Consider the following 14433-nt stretch of genomic DNA (forward strand, 5'->3'; position numbering starts at 1 on the left):
ATGTTGACTGTAAACTCTGCCAGGCCTGACAACATTATCATATTCGGAGCCTCTGGTTTTAACAGGCAGTTTGTGGTGGAAGAGGCTCAGAGCGCTGAAGGTCCCAGTGGGTCTCTGAAATGGGCCTTGGCTGGACAGAGCAGACAGTGGCTGGAGGGAGGTCTGAACCAAGCCTCCAAGAGTGACGCTCCATACGTGTTGTACACTAGCCTAACCAGAAAAGAGAGGCAAGTGTATACTACCTGCTGCCAGTAAAATAAAGATTTTATGTTAGGCATGGTTTGACTAGGCTACTATATAATGATTTACAGCGGCAACGGTTTCAGTTACCTTCGAACGACTAGGCACACACAGTATGCACACGCAGTAGTTGTTCTCTACGGGTAAACAACAACACAACTTAATATTTAAACACTAAATGGGTGCATACTGCAGTTTAATCCCAGTTGGTGTTATAACTGTATGTGATTTATAATGACTAAGTCTGAATAAATGAATGCATGTGTAACGGCTCTCGTTGGTGGTAGGAAGAGTAGACCAAAGCGCAGCGTGGAAAGTGTTCATGATTTTAATTTAATTAAAAAATGCACAGTTCTGTCAGGCAACAGTAACTAAACAGAAAACAAGATCCCACAACCTAATGGTGGGAAAAAGGGCTGCCTAAGTATGATCCCCAATCAGAGACAACGATAGACAGCTGCCTCTGATTGGGAACCACACTCGGCCAAAAACAAAGAAACAGAAAACATAGAATTTCCCACCCGAGTCACACCCTGACCTAACCAAACATAGAGAATAATAAGGATCTCTAAGGCCAGGGCGTGACAGCATGGATTAATTAATAAATAATCCAATTACTCTATGAATTAATACTGACCCCACTGCCTTGTGGGATCAGTAACAGTGCAAACTGGTCTTACAACGCAAATGTTTCCAAACTGTATGATCAGTCTAAATGCTTACTTTATTAAGCTACTATGATTCACTGTAAATGTGGGAGTTTTAACCAGAGCATGCATTCAGGATAACTTTGATCTCAGTTTCCAGGTAAGCCAGAGCTATTAAATGACTGAAGTTGAAATAATCACGGCTGGTGTTTCCGAAGCAGACTCATGGGCCATCATGTGCCAACAAGGACTGGTTGTTCTCAACTGTGTGGGGCCAGTTATAATGAGTGTTGTTGTTGTTGAGACCTGGGAGGAAGGAGGCGTCTGGTTGGCCTCTCACAGCTGTGGGCCTGAGTTGTCATTCGTCCAGACTCCCAAGGTACTCCTGTCCCCAATGATAATTGGAAAACTGTCGCTGCGCATTAAACTTGTTAGGAATATGCTGACTGTGTAGCTGTGTCCTGGGTACTGCAGTACATTACAGTAGACTCTGCTCTATCAGTATGTATGGACCATAATAATATGTTGGCAAAAGCAAAGATATGGGAATTATATAAGGAGATGATGGTATACTTTTGACTTTTGATAAGGTGATGACGAGTTGATGATTAACGCACACACACACACACATGTACACGTAGTGCAAGAATGAAAGCAGGTGATACTCGCGACTGGCGACTTGCAGGCACCTAGGCCCAGCGTGATGACTCAATCACAATTTATGACATTGTTTGGATGTCTGAGCATCACGTCGGGGTCATCACTTACTGTAGTGGGGTATTATTGGATATATATTATATTATAAATATCTCATATGTGACCCGGAATAAGACTATGCAATTAGCCTATTAAAATGTTTATCTGACTCCATAAAGATGATTTAGCATTATGCAAGAGACCATAGTTGAGTTACACTAATAGGCTATCATGAAATGTCGGGGAATGGAATTCTGAATACAAGTGTATTTCATTACTTTGTAAAATGAATGATTACATTCACAAGGCAGAAAGCTTAAGCTACAAAGCATTAATAAAGGCATTATTCTAAGCATGATCAGAGAGGGAGAGAGAGAGTGCGATGGTCCATAGCTTATGGGAGAGAGAGAGTGCCATGGCCCATAGCTTATGGGAGAGAGAGTGTGTAGGTATCTCACCAGCACAGATCAGGAACAAAAAAGAGAAAGAGACAATGAACCTAAGACCCTTTTATAACATCTGAGTTGTTTGCATTCAAAATCTGAGTAGTTGACCAATAGCATTACTGTAAAATTAACCTTGAATCAGATATCAGACCTACAGACCTGTAAAGACAACAGAACCTTTGCTACCCAGAGGTGTGACAATGGGGGTTGGTGAGATCAACACAGAGAAGGCTAAATTCCTGAACACGACACAGAAGAATCTGAGCATACAATTGATGAGAGTCACTTCGGGGGCTGGGCCACACACGCGCCGATACCCCTATTAACACCAAATCTTATTGAGTCCCCCTTTCTTGTCTCCCCAGTACAGTTTATGGTGAGTCAGTGGTCAGGGCCTTTATAGACTTCAGTGAAGAAGCTCAGGTAGAGTATCGTTATACAACACCATCATTTCAGCTGTACGTTTTTATGGTTCTATTAGCTGCCTTTACTAGCCCTCAGAACCTGGTTCTTTTCTAGGTTTCTTCCTTGGTTCCTGCCTTTCTAGGGAGTTTTTCCTAGCCACCGTGCTTCTACACCTGCATTGCTTGCTGTTTGGGGTTATAGGCTGGGTTTCTGTATAAGCACTTTGTGACATCAGCTGATGTAAAAAGGGCTTTATTCATTTGTTAGTTTGATTGATAGCCTCTAACACCAACCTAGTTTTATTACTGTCTATGAAAGGTATCGCACTTCACACAGACAAGGACAGTATGAGCTTTATGCAACATAGTCTGGTTAAAAGTAGTGTACTACATAGGAAAGATGGTGCTATTTAGGATGCATTCCATATCTCTCTACCAGATCGATTGGCATAGTGTTTGTATGGTAGTGTTGTGTTACGGTCCATAGTTCCTGGAGAGAATGCAGCTGGACCAGCTCAGCAGTGTGATTGGCAGCTGTGGATTTGACTCCATCCCAGCTGACATGAGCATCCTGTACACCAGGGACCAGTTTAAAGGTAGAGAGCTGCACTGTTAGTTGTGTTCGTGAATGTTTTTGTTTATAGAGAACAACACAGTTGTTTGTGTCTGCGTGTTTGTACCGGCAGCCATCTGTGAAGAATTTACAATTCCACTTCTCAGACGTATTTTTGCTCTTGACATTGCATTTTCAGGCTCTTTTTTTTATTACTGGTGTTTTTCCTGTCATCAATTATAAATTACAGCACCATTTTGGCAAAGAAGATGTTTTTGTTTTTAGCTGCATTTCAAACAGGCACTATGAACTCACTGTCTGTGTACTAGTTCAGTCTTTCCTTCAGCAAAGGACACATAATAACCCCGTGTCATATCTGTTAATAGGAACACTAACAGCTGTGCGGTAGACAGCTCTCACTTCCTATTTCCTACATATGCCTTATGGGAAATGTAGTCTTATGTTAAAGTATTTAAAGTTCACTTAAAAATCAAAGCTTGTAAGCTGTTTTAGATCTAATGCTGAGATGAGTCCAAGGTCCACATCATATTTTGTAGATCCAGCTATTTGCCTGAAGGAAAGCGAACTATAGGCACCGACTATTTCATCATTTCGTTCGACACACCAAATGGCATGGGATGTGGTCTCATAAACCACTTTTGAGGTCTGAAAATATCAGCCAAACTTTCATTTAGGGGTGGACTATCCCTTAAAAATATGTTTGTTGCCATGGGGAATTCTGACAGACTGAATTTTTGAAATGAAGTATCTCTTTAACAGTTTGTTGTGATGGTGACTTGGCTAAAGAGATGTTCCTTCCTTCCCCGTAGGGAGGCTGTGACATGGAAGGCTGTGACATGGAAGTCAGCCATCTACGGCTTTGCAGACAGCGGCTCCCTGAGAAAGCTGAGGAAGAAATTTGGCCACCAACCTCTCCCCATCGTAGGAAAAAAAGTCAAGAAGAGGTATTGGCAGATCTCTGATGTACAGACTGTCGGTGTTTACTGCATTCCCATTCAAAGTAATGGCATTTTGTTGGTATGGGACAGTCGGTTCTTGGCAATGCTGAAGTGGATTTAGAGGACAAGTCTATAGATGAATAGATGAAATTAGATGAAATTAGTTAATGGGATCTGTCTGTGTTGAATTCTGTGGGTGATGGTGCAAATCGAGAGTGTATTTGGAAGTACAATGACTGTGTGTGTGTGTGTGTGTGTGTGTGTGTGTGTGTGTGTGTGTGTGTGTGTGTGTGTGTGTGTGTGTGTGTGTGTGTGTGTGTGTGTGTGTGTGTGTGTGTGTGTGCATATACCTGTGAATGTGCGTGTGCATGTGTGTGTGCGCGTGTGTGAATGTGCGTGTGTGCATGTGTGTGTGTGTGTGTGTGTGTGTGTGTGTGTGTGTGTGTGTGTGTGTGTGTGTGTGTGTGTGTGTGTGTGTGTGTGTGTGTGTGTGTGTGTGTGTGTGTGTGTGTGTGTGTGTGTGTGTGTGTGTATTCCTCAGGGCTAGCCTGTTCTTCAGTAAGCAGATTGTCCAGCTGCCATATCCTTCATTGCCTCAGACCCATGGCTGGTCAGGAGATCCCAGCCCTTCCTGTATGAGGAGTCAACGTTAAGATGTAACACAACAACAAACCTTGACACTCTGGACCTGACCGTGTCTGCCTGCATTCAAGTACTCAATAGTGCTACATTGTTGTCTTGCTGATGAGTAGCTGTTTTGACCAGTTTTACCAAAGCAGAAATGGACTGGTAACCTGGCTACCCCTTCTTTAGCCAGTATTTTATCCATCATGGCTACCCAACCTACTCAATACCAAGCCCACTGTTCAAGCCCATCTACTGCTGCATACTGTACCCACTTAGGTAGGTGGTTCTCTGTAGCTCAGTTGGTCGAGTATGGTGCTTGCAGCGCCAGGTTAGTGTGTTTGATTCCCGGGACCAACAGTATCTAAAATGTATGCACGCATGACTGTAATTCATGAGATAAAAGTGTCCGCTTAATGGCATGACTTATTATATTATAGGTAGAACTCCTGTCATGTCCATAGTCTACCTCGGTATCTTCATCTCTCTCCCCTTCCCTGCTTTCACTACAGCTAATTAGGTCAAGCAACAGTGACCGTCCACATATTTTTTAAATTACTAGCTTCTGATGAAACTACTGTTTCTGATGAAGCCTCATTTACTCACAAACATCCAATGTGGAGAGAAAAAAGATTGTTAACAACCCGTGTCTCTCTTCATGTGGAGAGAGCTAGATGATAATGAGTCATACAGCAGTCTCAAGTGATTCATCATATTTCTCTCCTCATTATGTCTGTGGGGTCTCTCACCACTGGTTCTGGACAACAATGCTGCACTAGGGAATATAATGCCTGTGATGTGTCCTACCTCTACTGTACCTTTCACCTGGCATCAGTAGCTTACAGGAACATACAGGTGTTAAATGTTATTCATATATATTTCCCTCCCTCCCTCCCTCCCTCCCTCCCTCCCTCCCTCCCTCCCTCCCCTTCTCTCTTTCCCCCTCTCTCTCCCTCCCCCCTCTCTCTCTCTCTCCCCCCTCTCTCTCTCTCATCCCCTCTCTCTCCCTCCCCTCTCTCTCTCTCTCTCTCTCTCCCTCCCCCTCTCCCCCCTCTCTCTCCCTCCCCCTCTCTCCCTCCCCCCTCTCTCTCTCTCCCCCCTTCTCTCTCTCTCTCTCTCTCCCATTCTCCCTCCTTCCCTTTCCTCCCTCCCCAGGTCCAGTACTCTGTGCATGTAGGTGTTGGTGGTGTCTGGTGGTTGATAAAGATGTTCTGTGGCAGCCTGCTGTTTTGGTTCCGTGGGAAGTTCGGCCCGGGAAAGAAGCTCCTATACTCTACATACTGCACTACTTCTGACCAGGGCCTAACACCCTATTCATTACAGTACATAGTGCACTACTTCTGACCAGGGCCTAACACCCTATTCATTACAGTACATAGTGCACTACTTCTGACCAGGGCCTAACACCCTATTCATTACAGTACATAGTGCACTACTTCTGACCAGGGCCTAACACCCTATTCATTACAGTACATAGTGGACTACTTCTGACCAGGGCCTAACACCCTATTCATTACAGTACATAGTGCACTACTTCTGACCAGGGCCTAACACCCTATTCATTACAGTACATAGTGGACTACTTCTGACCAGGGCCTAACACCCTATTCATTACAGTACATAGTGCACTACTTCTGAGTCCATATTGGCACATACAGTGTATTCTTCCACATTAGATGTGTGTGGTAATTAGCTTAATCAGGTAGCTTGGTTACCAATCTTGTAAAAGAAAGGGACAGTCACAGTTGGTTGGCCATATTAAGGGCAGTGAAAGAAGGGCAGAGTAGAGAGACGAGACAAATGAATAGCCTCCTCTTCATTGAACTGTGAGCCCCTCGCTGAGCCGACCTCTATAGCTGTCAGATCTGTGTGAATATAGCACACAGTTACTGTACTGGAAAACGATAACAAGAAGAAATGATCTGTATTGGACATTAAGGTAATGAGCTAAATTTTCCAGTTAATTGGTTGATTTTTCTGCTCCTCAGTTTCCAGAGTTCTCCTTTGGCGTGTTCACCAAGGCTGGACCCAGCAGGAAGCAGGCGCTGTGGTCGACTCAGGCCCGATGAGACATTTATATGAATGGTCCAGTCAGCCATGTGTCTAGTGAGAAGAACCGCCATAAATGTTTTATGCTTATTCAAGTTTTGGATGCAGGTATTGTAGACTGTTGATTAGATAACTATAAACATATTTTATTCATATTATTATTTAAAATAAGGCAGTGTATTAATTGGATCAGTTTATGGAAGTGGAGGCTAGCAGTCACAACTGTGAGTGCTCCCTATCACTCCTCCAGCAGATGGAGGGAACATCTTTCAGTCTGATTTTCAGGTCTGATTTTCAGGTCTGGTTATGCTGAGGCTCTGCACCCCTCAGGGAAGATCCAACGCTAGGATCTGTACCCAGAAACATGGAGCAGGTTGGCTCAGTCTCTGGGTGATGTGTTGGTTTGGTTTGCTAGTAATGCAGGTCAGGGTTGTGTCTGTTCATGGTCTGTCCACACAGTTTTTTGCTTATTATTATCTACGTCTTGATTATCATTGGTACACATAATTTGTGTTGATTTACTATGTTGACTTTGATTGGTCCACAGAGCCTGGCCAGCTATGGTACAGGCAGCTATCACAATTCTGAATGAACCACAATTCCTTCTATCAAGTCTCTCTCTCTCATGACATTGTAAAGGTAGATACACGATAATGTAAACAGATGCAGGACCGAGAACTAAACCTTGTGCTGTGGTTAACAGAGGAGGAGTGTACATGCAGTCCAGGAGCAGCGTTTTCCAGGACCACTCTCATCAACCGCCTCAGCAGACATGGCCTCGTCTTCTCAGTGAAGAGATTTTAAAGAGAAATGGCACCCTATTTGCTATAGAGTAGTGCACTATGTAGGGAATCGGGTGCCGTTTGTGACATAGCCAGGGTCTGAGATTAGGACTCCTGTTACCAATCCCAAATGGACTCCCACAACTAGGACTTATGACTTTTGTTTAGCTGCTAAATTCTGGTGCATTTCCTGCTTCTGGTGTGTGTGTGTGGGGGGGGGGGGCATTTCTTGTAGATCTGAGAGGTTTGATTTGGTTTTGCAATATTGAAATTGGTGATAGCTCCACTTAGCCCTGTGATGGGCTAAGTATGTTCACCATATTGCTTATACACCCATCCAGTCCATCTAGATCCACAGTTCCATTGGGTAGAGCTGAGTGGGTGCTGAGCAATACTCTAACCCCCATCACCCCTAGTCCCAACAGCTCTCCGTGTATCAAGAGCTTTACACAGTGACTGCTGTGGTCTATGTTAGAGGAAATACTGGACGTCAATATTAGGCCAAATGGACGAACATTGACGAACCTCATCCATTTAAAGTAGTATCTGGTTCCCCTCAAGGCTGTAAGATTGATGGAATGCAATTTTTTATCAGGCAAATTTTTTATCACACAGGTGGCCAAATTGTTACCATTCTAGTCTGACGTCCGTATATCTCTCTCATGTCCCATTTGAACTGTCTTTTTATGGCTTTTGATCTGAATGTTGTAGAGCCACCGTGTCAGTCAATTCATCAGTGGGTTTCAAATGAATTGTCTGCAATACAAGTGACTTTTATGAGTACTGTTGCTGTGTAAGTGAGTGTCCTTGACCCATATTACAGCTCTATACTTCACAATGGGATTTAGTGAAGTAGAGGAGTCTGTGGGCTGTTGTGTGGTCTTATAACCAAGAGTGGACTGTAGACGATAGGTCTTCATTCTGTGTGTGTTAAATCACATTTGAATACCCACTGTGTGTGTGTGTGTGTGTGTGTGTGTGTGTGTGTGTGTGTGTGTGTGTGTGTGTGTGTGTGTGTGTGTGTGTGTGTGTGTGTGTGTGTGTGTGTGTGTGTGTGTGTGTGTGTGTGTGTGAAGCCAGTGATTAATAAACGTGGTGATATTTGATTTTTGTTTCATAGAAAAAGAACAAGCAAGCAGTACACAATGCTCGGTACACGTATAAACGCACACATATGGTAATCTGAAAATGTAACAACAAAATTCACCTCAGACTGGTCAACCTAAACCATGTTTACAACTGCAGTCTAACAACGCCCATCACCACATGCAGAACCCAACCTCTCCCACTAGGTGGTGGTGTTTCTCTTACTTCACATTCCCTTCCCATGTCCCAAATATTTACACGCCACCAACTAGCTAAGCTGACAGTAGAGGTCATTCAGAGGCACGTAATTAAAAGGTCATGTATTCACTTTTAGACACAATGAATGGAGGAGGACGGGAGGGAGGGGGGAGGCACGAGGGGCGGCAGGGGTTATCGTGGGTAGCAGATGTGGTTATGTGAATAGGGAGGAGGACCAAGGTTGGAGGGACCTGGAAGGCATCGTCTGTCTGTAGACTGTGACTCAGCCACCCTTCCCTCTTCAGCTCTGTCTTTCCCCTCCCCCACAACAACAGCTCTGTTAGGAGAGCATCACAGACAGAGAGAGAGAGAGAGAGACAGCGAGAGACAGAGAGAGACAGGGAGAGACAGGGAGAGACAGGGAGAGCGAAGGAGAGCGAAGGAGAGGGAGAGAGGTGTCCTAGTTGTAGCTATGCAGAGGGAAATAGACAGGCTCTTTCATTGATAAACTGCGGGAGGGTAATTTCTATGTTAAGTAGCAGTTAAGTACAGGGTGTATAGCATAGCTAAGAGGGTAGCTAAGAGCCTTGCAAGGTGCACTTCTTCCATGTCTGCATGTGACTGAGACAGGGAGGAAGGGAGAGAGAGAGGAGAATGCAGTGGTTTCCCTATGCGTATAGTCTACAGGAGCCCCACCCCTCTCCCACCCTCCCTCTTCTCCCCTCCTTTCTCTCCTCTGCATCCCACCATTGTGGATGTGTTGTTATTCATGCCACCTCCCCCACATTAGCCAGCTCATAGCCTCTTCCCTCTTCTATTCCTCTCCTCTCTTTTCCACAAATTATCCCTCATCTCTCCCTCTTTCCTCTCCTCTCCTCACTCGCTTCCTCTCTCCCTCTTCTCTCTCCTCACTCCCTCTTTCCTCACTCCCTTCATCTCTCCTTTCCTCTCCTCACCCCCCTCCTGGCCACTCCTCACTCCCTTCATCTCTCCCTCTTCCCTCCTCTCGTCTCTCACTCTTCTCCCCGTCTTGTCTCCTCATTACCTCATTTGCTCTCTCCATCTCCTCTCTTATCCTCTCTTCTCCTGCCTTCTTCTGACTGATCCCTTCACCAGTCCCTCACACAGCACACAGACTCCACCCTAGCAGTCAGACGCAGGATGCTTAGAATGGGCTGCAGAGCAAAACCCCTATCAGCCCCACAGATCCCGATTTCACTCAATTTATTTGACTCTTTCTCTGACACGCACTCTCTCTTTCCCTCCCTCTCTCAATATATACCTCTCTTGCTGTCTCTATGATCCTATCTTTCCTCTGTCTCTTTCTTTCATCCTCTTGCTGTCTCTCCCTCTCTTACATTCCCTCAATGTGTGTATCTCTCTCTCTGTCCTCTCCCTGTCCTCTCTCTCTCTATCCCTGTCCTGTTTCCTCTCTATTTCTCTCTTTCTTTCTCTGTCCTCTCTCTTTCTGTCCTCTCTATTTTTCTCTGTCCTCTCTATTTCTTTTTCCCTGTCATCCCTATATTTTTCTCTCGCCCCTTTAGAGGACTGTTGTTTCTCTCTGTAGGAGAATGTCTCGTGTTCCAATAGCAGCAGCACAGCCCAGTCCTTACATAACCCTCCCTCCCTCCCTCCCTCCCTCCCTCCCTCCCTCCCTCCCTCCCTCCCTCCCTCCCTCCCTCCCACCCTCCCACTCTGTCCGGCTGTAAGAACAGCTCTGTTAGATTACATTACATTGTGAGCAGTTCTACTTCTACAAGGGCTGCTCAGATGTGATGGTCGCTGTAGCCTGCTTGCAAGGACAGCCTGAATACATTTAGGGGGACAGATATAGCCTCTGTAAATGAGAATGAGTGCTAGCAGGCCAGGCAGGCAGATAGGGAGAGGGAGAGGAATGAAAATAAAGAGAATAGAGGGATGAGGTTATAGAAGATGAGGGAGTGAACATGTCAGATGTTGAGAGATCCAGAGTGGGTTCTGAGTGTGTGAAGAATTAATAATCAGATAGGTAGACAGCCAGGGATGGGTAACATGAGATGACAGATTCCGTGGGAGACAGTGTATGGGGGATGCCAAACACTGAAGGAGATATGATTCTAGGGAAGAGGCTAATTCTCAGTACTGTTTGGGACAAGACACATCGCTATCATAAAACACCAAATTATTTAATTACTAGCTAGTAGCCATCAGCACCAGCACAAACTGGGTGGTGTATCCATCAGAGAGACAGAGACAGAGACAGAGACAGAGACAGAGACAGAGACAGAGACAGAGAGATACCATGTCATGCGTCTTCTCAGTCAGAGAAAGGGGGAGAGAAAGGGGGGAGCAGGCTGTCTATAATTAGCTCACACCCTGGATGTAGACTACACACAGTGTGCAGTACCAGACAGGAGCTGCTGAAAGGAAGAAGTCAGCAATGTTCCACTGCAGGGAGTGCACTTGTCATTCATCACACACACATACGCACACACCAATTTAATCCATCCATTTTACAACCTCGCAACCCCATTACACACAGTCACTCATATGTTATACTTCAGCCATACACTTGTCACTCATATGTTATACTTCAGCCATACACCTGTCACTCATATGTTATACTTCAGCCATACAACTGTCACTCATATGTTATACTTCAGCCATACACCTGTCACTCATATGTTATACTTCAGCCATACAACTGTCACTCATATGTTATATTTCAGCCATACACCTGTCACTCATATGTTATACTTCAGCCATACAACTGTCACTCATATGTTATACTTCAGCCATACACCTGTCACTCATATGTTATATTTCAGCCATACAACTGTCACTCATATGTTATACTTCAGCCATACAACTGTCACTCATATGTTATACTTCAGCCATACACCTGTCACTCATATGTTATTATTCAGCCATACACCTGTCACTCATATGTTATACTTCAGCCATACACCTGTCACTCATATGTTATACTTCAGCCATACAACTGTCACTCATATGTTATACTTCAGCCATACACCTGTCACTCATATGTTATACTTCAGCCATACAACTGTCACTCATATGTTATACTTCAGCCATACACCTGTCACTCATATGTTATACTTCAGCCATACAACTGTCACTCATATGTTATACTTCAGCCATACACCTGTCACTCATATGTTATACTTCAGCCATACAATTCTCTGTATCTTCTCTGAAAACCACATACTCAGACAGCAACATTACCCTATCATTTACTGTGTTTAAGCGATCACGACCCACAGTCACGATGCAGGGAGCATCCGAGCTGTAAATGGCACTGTCTGCATCCCAAATTGCACCCTAGTCCCTATTTAGTGCACTAGTTTTGACCAGGGCCCATATGGTAGTGCATTATATAATGTATAAGGTGCCATTTGGAACGCAGTGAGGGGACTGGAGGAGGGCTTGTTTACTGGTGGGTAGCACTTTACTTTATGCTATTTATTTATTTATTTAAGAAATTATGTGATCAAATGGTCAAATGGTAATTACACATTTATTGCACAGGTACCACAACCATTTGCATAGAATGCAGCGGGGGCCGGTGCCGTTTAAGATAAGGGAGGAAGATAAAAAAATGTATGAGCATGGCCTTATTTCTATTACAGCATATTGGATAATAATAAATAATTTGCCTGTTTTGCATGTTATTTTGGCATTAATACGTGCCACATATCAGTATGCAAACAATGTTTTTAAAAAAATCAACAATGAGTGGTTTGGAAGGAATCAGTGGCTAAATCACTAGCATTTCACTACACCTGCAATAACATCTGCTAACCATGTGTATGTGACCAATACAATTTGGGTGTGACAGGTGGAGAGGGTGTGACAGGTGGAGAGGGTGTGACAGGTGGAGAAGGTGTGACAGGTGGAGAGGGTGTGTGGTCCAAGTCTGGTTTTAAGGGTCTATTTTCTAACCTTAAAAGGATAAACATTCACACGCAACACCATGGGTCAGAAAAGGTTGAATACATTGGCCATGCTGTCAATCCAGCATGAATTCTGCCGCGTTCAAAACAACTGGAAACTCAGAACTGGGAAATCTCAGACTTCAGTGAGTTCAAGACAACTGGGAACTAAGAAACAAACGAGCTCCGACTGGGAAAACACGTTTTGAACAGTCATTCAAGTCGGGAACTCTGGCCTCTTTCTAGAGCTCCGACCTGAAGATCACTGACAAAAATTTGATGACACAGTTGCCCACAAGAAGGACCGCTGTGTCACCTTCCTGTTCAAGTGACCACAGCACAATGGTGAGTCCAGACATGTCTTGTATGCTGCTGCATAAATTATGTATTATGCCAGGGAGATATGTATACTGTAGCTAATAAAGTCATTTTAAGTGTATGTTGTGTAGTAAGCTGTTAGTAGCCCATGTGCCTCACCCTAATAATTTGGTCCCTTTCCCCCTCATAACTTAGCCGACTGTTCTGACTTGGTGGTGGACATGTAGCCTATAGCCTGTTTTAGAGAAATGTCATCATCGAATATTGTAAGAGCTTTCATTGTCTGCTTATATGCCCCTTTTATTTATCCTACGGTTCTGACTTGGTGTACAGGGAGAATACTACAAGAACGGCCCATGTTCTGAATTCTGTCGCAGTACATTTCAAAAGTGTTGAACAAATAGTTATTGTCTACGTTCGTCTTAGCTCGCTCATCATTGTCTTAATCGAAATTACAGATTGCCTCTTATCAGCTCATTGTTCCCTAATGCCATAGTTTGTACATCTCAATTGTCAGTAGAAACCACATTTGTTTAAGCAAGTCAGCCATATCAGCTATGTTTTTTGTTTGTATATATTGTAGCAGGATCAAGGGTGTGGGGTTTCCACATCAACAAGTTCAATAACAAAACAGGCACCAGTAGCACAAATATAATGCAAAGGGGAAGTTTTAGGGATTTTGGAACACGGGGAAAGAAGGTGGAATTCACCAATCACCTCACAGTCCACAAGCCGTTCTCTTTGTCCATTCCGTTTTCCAGGGGTAATCCTCACACTCGGGTTCTCAGCCAATTCGGTCTGGTACACCAGTGGGGTAGTCCGACAGTCCAGGTCACAACGGGGCAATCACACAGATTTTGCTCTCGTTTCTCTCGCTCTTCATACCTCCCTTTTCTCATACCCCCTCTGCTCCTTTGTGCAGGCTACTTCCTCCTTTATCCCCAAGCACTCCCTGGCTTAACGAGTGACAGTCTTGCCTCGTTGGGGAAGGAAGCCCATATAAGGCTTGGGGGCTGAGCCAGCGTCCTGCAAATGATCTCTCCTCAATTACCGCTCCCCTCACCTCTCCCTGCCGCCTGCCACAATATTTTCTTAAATGAGGCTTAATAAACTGCCAGACTGCCAGACAAGGCTCCTCTGATAGCCAGGTGTAGAGGTGGTAAGGATTCACTCCATGGTGCTGGATAGAAAGCTCTGCTGTTGGGACAGATTTATGTAGGCCCTAACAGTTTGTGGGCACCGTTTGTCATTGTTATAGTGCAATTCATGTATTGTTTAGTGTTGTGTTGTGTGGGGGCTTTGCTGACATCCATCAACATATTTATTTTGAGTTTGCCCCACCAAGATTGATATGCTAAAATCGCCACTGTCTTGGATGACTGTCATTCATATTCTATTCACCCAGTTCAATGTAACATCGATAGGTTTAGGCTACTACATGATTTTTCCCTATACCAATCATGAGGTTGCTGCAACCTAGCCTATGAATTAGAGTTTAC

General features: G+C 44.3%; 1 pseudogene; it reads left to right on the forward strand.

Annotated features, from left to right (window-relative positions):
• Window positions 1–8490, forward strand: LOC139582270 (saccharopine dehydrogenase-like oxidoreductase; annotated as a pseudogene).
• Window positions 8491–14433: the final 5943 nt, after the last annotated feature.

Source organism: Salvelinus alpinus, chromosome 8 (genome assembly GCF_045679555.1).
Source record: "Salvelinus alpinus chromosome 8, SLU_Salpinus.1, whole genome shotgun sequence".
Classification (NCBI taxonomy): domain Eukaryota; kingdom Metazoa; phylum Chordata; class Actinopteri; order Salmoniformes; family Salmonidae; genus Salvelinus; species Salvelinus alpinus.